Source organism: Pinus tabuliformis, chromosome 8, assembly GCF_031772625.1.
Source record: "Pinus tabuliformis cultivar Carrire ecotype Pingquan chromosome 8, CPIR1, whole genome shotgun sequence".
Classification (NCBI taxonomy): Eukaryota; Viridiplantae; Streptophyta; class Pinopsida; order Pinales; family Pinaceae; genus Pinus; species Pinus tabuliformis.
Window position 1 is genome coordinate 1,764,829,791 of NC_142294.1, and position 9,089 is coordinate 1,764,838,879.

The 9,089-nt window shown below is 45.8% G+C and overlaps 1 pseudogene; it reads right to left on the bottom strand.

Annotated features, from left to right (window-relative positions):
• Positions 1 to 1,715: 1,715 nt before the first annotated feature.
• On the bottom strand, positions 1,716 to 8,418 carry LOC149243196 (CBL-interacting protein kinase 5-like; annotated as a pseudogene).
• Positions 8,419 to 9,089: the final 671 nt, after the last annotated feature.

Here is a 9,089-nt window from a genome sequence, read left to right on the forward strand (position 1 = left end):
ACATAGCCAATTGTGAGCGGCCTTCGACAAATAAAAATGGTCATTCAGAATTCACCCCCTTAAAGAATGTATTCGGCACAATTAGTTAGTATGATATTTAAATAGTTTACTTAAGTCCTGTATCAAAATATTTTTAAAAAGTATAAGAATTATACATCTTTCCTATACCCAAAAGTGATTTATTTTTATTTTTATTTTTACTTTTAATTGTTTTATTGTTTTAAAAGTTGATTATGTTATTTCACATTGATATCTAAATATTTTATTTATAGTTGAGAGCGAGAATGGAATTTTTTTACCACATCTTATAGTCAACAACAAATTGAACTAGCACAATGAGAGTAGGATTATTGATATGTTATAATACTTTTAATTAAAACTAACCAAATACGTATATTCATTTTTGTTTTTAATTATAGCAAAGTTGAGAGTAGGATTATTGATATTTTATAATACTTTTAATTAAAACTAACCAAATAAGTATATTCATTTTTGTTTTTAATTATAGCAAAGTTTATATAACAGTATGTTATTTGATATGAACACTCAAATATTTTATTTATAGGTGAGATTGAAAAAAATATTCTTACCACATATTCTAAGTTATAATATCAACAACGAATTGAGTGGCATTATTGATATTTTATAATGTTTTTAATTAAAAATAACCCCATATATATATATATATATATATATATATATATATATAATTTTTTATTTAGAAAATATTTTATTTTTATTTGAAGAAAAACACGTGTCAATTAGAAATAATAATGTAGAATAAATGTCTAAACACAACAATAATAATTAAAATTTTATAAAACCTTAAAATTCAAAATAATATTATATTTAAAATTAACAATTTTTTAAATATAAAAAATACTAATTACCACCCATCACAATATTAATAACAATTAAATTTATTAATAATACTAATATTTATAAATTTAGATTTAATTTAACTTTTCCATAAATTAATATTAATAATTTTGTAATTTTAAATAAAGATTCCCATCATTAAAAATAATTTAATTTATGTAAATGAAGTTAGTGAGAGTGTGACGATCATCACTTTTGAAATTAAAATAAAGCAATCGCCGCAACAGTAGTCAAAATTAAAAGATATATTTTTTCACAAAGGGAGATAAAAAATAATAATTTATATGTAAGTTTGATGAGTACATCCCACGCCAAAGTTTCTAGTATGTATAATTTTAATCTGGTGACAAAGGAGATAAAAAATAATAATTTATATATAAGTTTGATGAGTACATCCCACGCCAAGTTTCCAGTATGTATAATTTTAATCTGGTGACAAAAGAGATTAAAAAAAAAGATAATTTATATATAAATTTGCTGAGCATATCCACGCCAAATTAAAATTTTAATATGTATAATTTTAATCTAAGTTTTACTATTAACTTGATAACTTAATTATAATAAATTTTCTCACCGTATTAAAAAAATAACTGAACACTATACATTTGTTGCTTTGCACAGGGCAGATGTAGCCAGGTAACTGGAATTGAATCCAATGCCCAGAGCTCCCCACTAAGTAGCGCGGCGACAATGACAAATGTGCGGCCGCAAGGACCATGTCAGAGTTCAGAGTAATACACTTATTGATTAGAGATTTTCCGCTGCAAAAGTTTTCCGATTATAAACAATTCCGATAATGAATGGAAACGTCCGATGTTAACAACCACGTAAACATGTTACAAGATAAGGGTTGCTGTATAATTCCAAAAGAACAAAAAAATATAAGATGTCCACAAGATGTCTTTGAGACCGGGCCTCAGATCTTGGCTGAGGAATTTGCTGTACTCCAGTGTATCGCCGCTGGTTTTTCTAAGCTCCACCACGAAAAGCGAGGGAGTGACTTCGAAAATCTCAACATCAATACACAAATGCCCCTTCCGGCCCAGCTCCGACCCCCGGCTCACCTTCACTTTACAGTCCTTTGCCTTCCTAAAGCTGAACCGAAAAAGCCTGGCAATCTCCTCCAGTCTAGACAGTATGCTCGACGCCGGCTGAGTCGAGGTGAACCGCGACTCCTCCTTCACGACCTCGTCCTTGAATAGCCCAGATAGATTGAACCTCGGCGACAGGGATACAATGTCGAAGGCGTTCAGACATGCCGGCTTAGGGACGCAAAAACCAGAGTCCACGTCATTTAGGAGGCCGGCATCGACATCATCGTCGGCCTGCGGGCGCTTCAAACCCCGCGCCGGAACCAGGGGTGTAACGCCCCCAATCTTTTTTTTTCTTATTGGGCGGAGCACGGCACCACCGAACGCCCACTCTTAACCGAATGCACGTTTATGGCCTACGCCTTAACCATAAAACACTTTAACTTAATTTACCAAGTGTCTTAATCTTTCTTCAATAATAATAAACATTCATCAACATTCATAACGAGTAGTAATCTTATGTTAAAACTGCAATAACAATAATAAACACACCGATATAATGTGGGAGGGGCAACTCCCAACGAGTTCGCCCAACCAATTTTATTATGAACTGAATTCAAAAGATATTGTTTACAATCGTGTGCCGGACAGAGCTCACGGCCACACTCAACCAATATACAATCGTGTGCCGGGCTAAACCACGGCCACACACAACCGAATCACAATTGGGCCAACGCCCATACAACAGTACCCAAACGCCGTGGCGGAGTTAGCTCGCTCGAGCCTCAACTCCCCAACCGGTCTGCGCACATATGCTGAATATACAACCGGGCTAACCGCCCATGTAACAGCGCACAAGTGCCGTGGCGGAGTTAGCTCACTCGAGCTTCGACTCCCCACTCGACCTGCGCACTTGTCGTGACAACCATAAACCAGACCACCGTAAATCGGACCTCGTGCCAAACTGTTTTTCCAATGCTCGACCTCGCAGCCAACTCGGCCTGCGCTCTAGCACTGCGTCACCGTGTAGCAGAACCCAATTAACTCGACCTGCGCCTAAGATCAGCGTCGTCTCGTCCACACAACAGTTCGATAGAATTCGCACTATCTCTTGTTACACAAGAGAGTGCGCATATTTTTGTCTTCTATCTTGTGCGTATAGAGAGAACGCTCCAAGAACTTGCTTGATGCCTTGATCGAATGAGCTCGCCATCTTTATATAGCCGCCCAACTCATCATTCGAGGGGCTTTTAACTTTAAGCCGACCCCTCATTTATGCAACAAAGCCCCGAATTTATCTTTTATGGGCAGGTCGGCCCTTGCCTTAAGGCAAGGGCGACCCCGCCCTTATAAACTTTCGGTCTTTCCCCTTCGCATTATCTCTGTATGAGCTCGCGCATATGTCGTGTCCGCCTCTCCGTCGCACTGCCTGCTTCGTTGTTCGTCGCACGTCCCACTGCGCTCACCCGTTCACTGTTCCATTGCTGTCGTGCCTTGCCGTCGTCGCCCGGAGGTGCGCCCGCCCGGTCGCCCTTCGTTTGTCCACGACCGCACGCCCAATACTATCCCGTGTCCATGTTCCGGCTTCTGCCCATGTTCCGGCTCATGCCTACGTTCAGCTCGTATCCGTGTTCAGCTCGTGCCCATGTCTCGACTCGCGCCCACGTTCCAGCTCGCACCCACGTTCTGGCTTGCGCTCATGTCTCAGCTCGCGCCCATGTCCGGGTATGGTTCGCCCTTGGGTCGCTCGCCCGTTTGGTGCGGGTCGCCCTCGAGTCGACCTGCCGGTTCTGTTCAACCGAACCTTCACCATGTTCCGTTCGGCCGGTCCGGGTAGCCTTACCCGTGTGTGACTCGTCCTGCGGTTCATCCGCCCGCAGCTCCTCTGTACACCTGTTATCCGCCTGCCCAACCTGCCTTTGTTCGTGTCGTGCACGGGTCGTGCGCCCGGGCGTCCGCCCGTCGTGCGCGGGTTGCCCGCCCGTCGTTCGCCCGGATCACCCGCCCGTTCACTTCACCTTCGCGTGTCTGTCTGCCCGTTGGGTGGGCGCGCCCTCGCCCAGCTCGTCGCCCGACTCGCCGTTCCACCCAACCGCAACCCTGTTCACCCGCCCGCCGGGTCGCCGTGCACGGCTCGCCCGCCCGGCTCGCCCGCGGGTCAAGTCACCTTCGTGCAGAAATGTCGTGCACGCCCTGCCCGACTCGCTAGGGCGTTACACTCTCCTCCACCCGAAGACGTTGTCGTCCCGACAACACATCAACCACTGCCATGGCTGATATCTACTATGATGTAGGCTCCCTCATACAAGGTAACCATCAACCTATATAGAGTCTGCCTCCACCAAGTCTGCTCCATGTGCCCATGCACATAACCAAGTGTCAACCTCATGTCACCATCTCACGGTCCCATGCCCAGATCTATGGGAACCCCCATTTTCTGCTGCACGTCCACATACCTGCTCAATCTCCAAGTGAGGGCTCATTGCCTTGAACAGCCAACAATGAGCCCATCTCCTTTGTCCTCTAAGAAGATGTACGAGGAGAACCTGGAGGTTCCCCTTTATCAACCAGCTCCATTTCTCTATCAGGATCCTTATTCCTTGCTCTTTGTCGACATGCCTCCCGATCTTCCTCCTGGATATTCGGCACTTCATGCATATCATCGATGTTGTCTCCCACTTTCTCTAGTCTTCTTGGCAAGTCCAAATTACTACCAGAAAGTGTTTCAACAACCAAGGGTTGTTCCACAAGCTTTGCATCATCACCAAGCAACCGCTTGTCCCTTCTATGGTCTGTTCTCATCATGCCAATGGTTGGAACACCAATGGGTGTGTCTTCCTGACCATCATAGATGAAAAGTCTCTTCAAATGTGGTACGACCAAGACCTCATATTGCTTCATGAACTCCATCCCCAATACGGCCTCATAATCGTCAATCCTTACTATAGTAAAGTCCACCTTCCCGGTCCACGCACCAAGAGTGGTTATTACTCCTTCTGCCATACCAAAAACGTCCGTTGGAGGAGAATTAACTGTCTTTATTTGCGCCTCTATAGGTACAACTTTCAGTCCAAGTCTCCTTGCAGTACTTCTACTCATGAAATTATGCGAAGCCCCGCTATCAATCATAGCAAGGACATTAGTTTCACCGAGCTTCATCTGAACGTATTCCAACCCTTCATCTGAACGTATTCCAACCCATGTTCTTCCGAATCTCTCCCTTCGTCTTCCACTTCAATTCCTACCTTGGAGGTAGTGCTTAGGTCCACCTTGTTTGTAGTCTCATCGTGAAGTTCTTCGGCGGAAGAGATTTCTATTACCAAATCTTCTTCAACTTGCGAGATTTTCTCCTTGAGTCCTTCTTTTCGCTTCTCTCCAAGCCTGATTTCTTCCTTCAAGACTTCGAGATGTCGTTCAAGGACCAAACAATCTCTTTTCTTTTTATTTATCGCATGCCTTATTCTTAGTTCCTTGAATTCTGCTTCTATCAAGAGTCCTTCCTGTGTAAGTCGAAGGGCTTCGTCTTCATCCAAGTCCGAAGCTCCTCTTTCCACCAAGGCACGGAGAGCGCACTTCGTTTCGGACAACCTCTTGCCACAACTCATGTACTCCTGCCTCAGCTTCTCTGTTTCCTCAAGTACTTCCTTCTCGAATTCTTCCATAGTCGCATAACCCAATTGTTCCAAGAGAGCCATTCTACCGAATCACCTGCTTTAGGACAAGCAGATTCACCTTCAATTTCAACCGAGACAACTTTGTTCAAGTTCAAAATATTTCAACACCAGCTCGCTGACCGAGCTCTGATACCACCTGTCACGCCCCCAATCTTTTTTTTTTCTTATTGGGCGGAGCGCGGCACCACCGAACGCCCACTCTTAACCGAATGCACGTTTATGGACTACGCCTTAACCATAAAACACTTTAACTTAATTTACCAAGTGTCTTAATCTTTCTTCAATAATAATAAACATTCATCAACATTCATAACCGGTAGTAATATTATGTTAAAACTGCAATAACAATAATAAACACACCGATATAATGTGGGAGGGACAACTCCCAACGAGTTCGCCCAAACAATTTTATTATGAACTGAATTCAAAAGATATTGTTTACAATTGTGTGCCGGACAGAGCTCACGGCCACACTCAACCAATATACAATCGTGTGCCGGGCTAAACCACGGCCACACTCAACCGAATCACAATCGGGCCAACGCCCATACAACAGTACCCAAACGCCGTGGCGGAGTTAGCTCGCCCGAGCCTCAACTCCCCAACCGGTCTGCGCACATATGCTGAATATACAACCGGGCTAACCGCCCATGTAACAGCGCACAAGTGCCGTGGCGGAGTTAGCTCACCCGAGCTTCGACTCCCCACTCGACCTGCGCACTTGTCGTGCCAACCGTAAACCAGACCGCCGTAAATCGGACCTCGTGCCAAACTGTTTTGCCAATGCTCGACCTCGCAGCCAACTCGGCCTGCGCTCTAGCACTGCGTCACCGTGTAGCAGAACCCAATTAACTCGACCTGCGCCTAAGATCAGCGCCGTCTCGTCCACACAACAGTTCGATAGAATTCGCACTATCTCTTGCTACACAAGAGAGTGTGCATATTTCTGTCTTCTATCTTGTGCGTATAGAGAGAACGCTCCAAGAACTTGCTTGATGCTTTGATCGAATGAGCTCGCCATCTTTATATAGCCGCCCAGCTCATCATTCGAGGGGCTTTTAACTTTAAGCCGACCCCTCATTTATGCAACAAAGCCCCGAATTTATCTTTTATGGGCAGGTCGGCCCTTGCCTTAAGGCAAGGGTGACCCCGCCCTTATAAACTTTCGGTCTTTCCCCTTCGCATTATCTCTGTATGAGCTCGCGCATATGTCGTGTCCGCCTCTCCGTCGCACTGCCTGCTCCATCGTTCGTCGCACGTCCCACTGCGCTCACCCGTTCACTGTTCCATTGCTGTCGTGCCTTGCCGTCGTCGCCCGGAGGTGCGCCCGCCCGGTCGCCCTTCGTTTGTCCACGACCGCACGCCCAATACTATCCCGTGTCCATGTTCCGGCTTCTGCCCATGTTCCAGCTCGTGCCTACGTTCAGCTCGTGCCCGTGTTCAGCTCGTGCCCATGTCTCGGCTCGCGCCCACGTTCCAGCTCGCGCCCACGTTCTGGCTCGCGCCCATGTCTCAGCTCGCGCCCATGTCCGGGTATGGTTCGCCCTTGGGTCGCCCGCCCGTTTGGTGCGGGTCGCCCTCGGGTCGACCTGCCGGTTCTGTTCAACCGAACCTTCACCATGTTCTGTTCGGCCGGTCCGGGTAGCCTTACCCGTGTGTGACTCGTCCGCGGTTCATCCGCCCGCAGCTCCTCTGTACACCTGTTATCCGCCTGCCCGACCTGCCTTTGTTCGTGTCGTGCACGGGTCGTGCGCCCGGGCGTCCGCCCGTCGTGCGCGGGTCGCCCGCCCGTCGTTTGCCCGGATCACCCGCCCCGTTCACTTCACCTTTGCGTGTCTGTCTGCCCGATGGGTGGGCGCGCCTTCGCCCAGCTCGTCGCCCGACTCGCCGTTCCACCCAACCACAGTCCTGTTCACCCGCCCGCCGGGTCGCCGTGCACGGCTCGCCTGCCCGGCTCGCCCGCGGGTCAAGTCACCTCCGTGCAGAATTGTCGTGCACGCCCTGCCCGACTCGCTAGGGCGTTACAAGGGGTCCTGCATGAGCTGCGGGACAGTGATCCTCGTCTGGGGATTAGGTTCCAACAGCCGGAGGACGAGCCACCGGACTTCGGAGGAAAACCAGGGCGGGCACTTGTAGTCTCCCTTGCAAATCTTGTTATACATCACTATCAAATTCGCGCCCTGGAACGGCAGGTAACCCGCCAGGAGCACAAACAGTATGACCCCGCATGACCAGATGTTGGCTTCGGCACCACCGTAGCCCTTACTGGTAATGACCTCCGGCGCGACATAGGCCGGGGTGCCGCACGTTGTGTGGAGAAGGCCGTCCTGTCTGAACTGCTCCGGCAGGGCGCTGAGGCCGAAGTCAGAGACCTTTATGTCAACGTTGTCGTCTAATAGCACGTTCTCCGGCTTCAAGTCCTAGTGGTACATGCCTCGGCTGTGGCAGAAGTCCACCGCGCTTATCAGTTTTTGAAAATACTTCCTCGCCTCTTCTTCCTTCAGTGCCCCCTTGTCTACAACCTGGTTGAAAAGCTCGCCTCGTTTAACATACTCCATGACGAAATAAATCTTGGACTTGCTCGCCATGACTTCGTAGAGTCGAACGATGTTGGGGTGGCGTACCAGTCTCATGACTGAGATTTCGCGTTTAATCTGCCCTATCATGTCGATCTGGACGATTTTTTCTCTGTCCATGGTTTTAATTGCAACCCTCTGGCCGGTCTTCAGGTTTGTGGCGTAATAAACCTTGGCAAACGTCCCTTGCCCCAACAGCCGGCCTAACGCGTACCTCCCCATCAAAATATTAGGCTTCATCTTCAACTCTGCTAGGTAGCTAACAAATCACAAATCTGTCCGCTCAGCTATCTTCAATGTATTGGGTTTGTGAGACCTAAATGCACGCCGTTCTAGGAGTGTTGTAGAGGATCTCAACTGTTGTTCTTCCTTATGCTTGTCTGCTAGAGCTTTGAGAAGTTGGAATAAAAGATGGGCTTTGAGAAGTTGCACAAAAGATGGGCTTTGAGAAGTCGTCTGCAACTAACATGTCAGGCTAGAATAAAAGATGGGCTTTGAGAAGTTGTTGTGTTGTGCCAAACTACTTCAATGGAAACTTTATCAACAATATCAACGAGTGTAATCTTTTTCCAAGCACGCACATGACACAAAGGTGGACAATTTTTTCCAAGTCTTATTTATCCATGCTTTAGATTAAGCAGTTTGTTGCTTTGATTTGGTATTAGTTTATTTTTGACCAAAATTTTATGTCATATATATATATATTATTTTTTGTAAAGTGATTGAATTAAGTTTTATTAAAGATTTTTTTAGTATTTTCCATTCCGGTTAGTTACTATTTTTTTTTTAATTTATTTCTTTTTTATTTTGTTTTTTTTGGTTTTTTATTATTTCAATTTTCATAAATTATAGTTTTTCTCCCTATTATATTAAAAATATATTTTAATAAATTATATATATATATGTTAATCATATTTCTTAATTTTTGA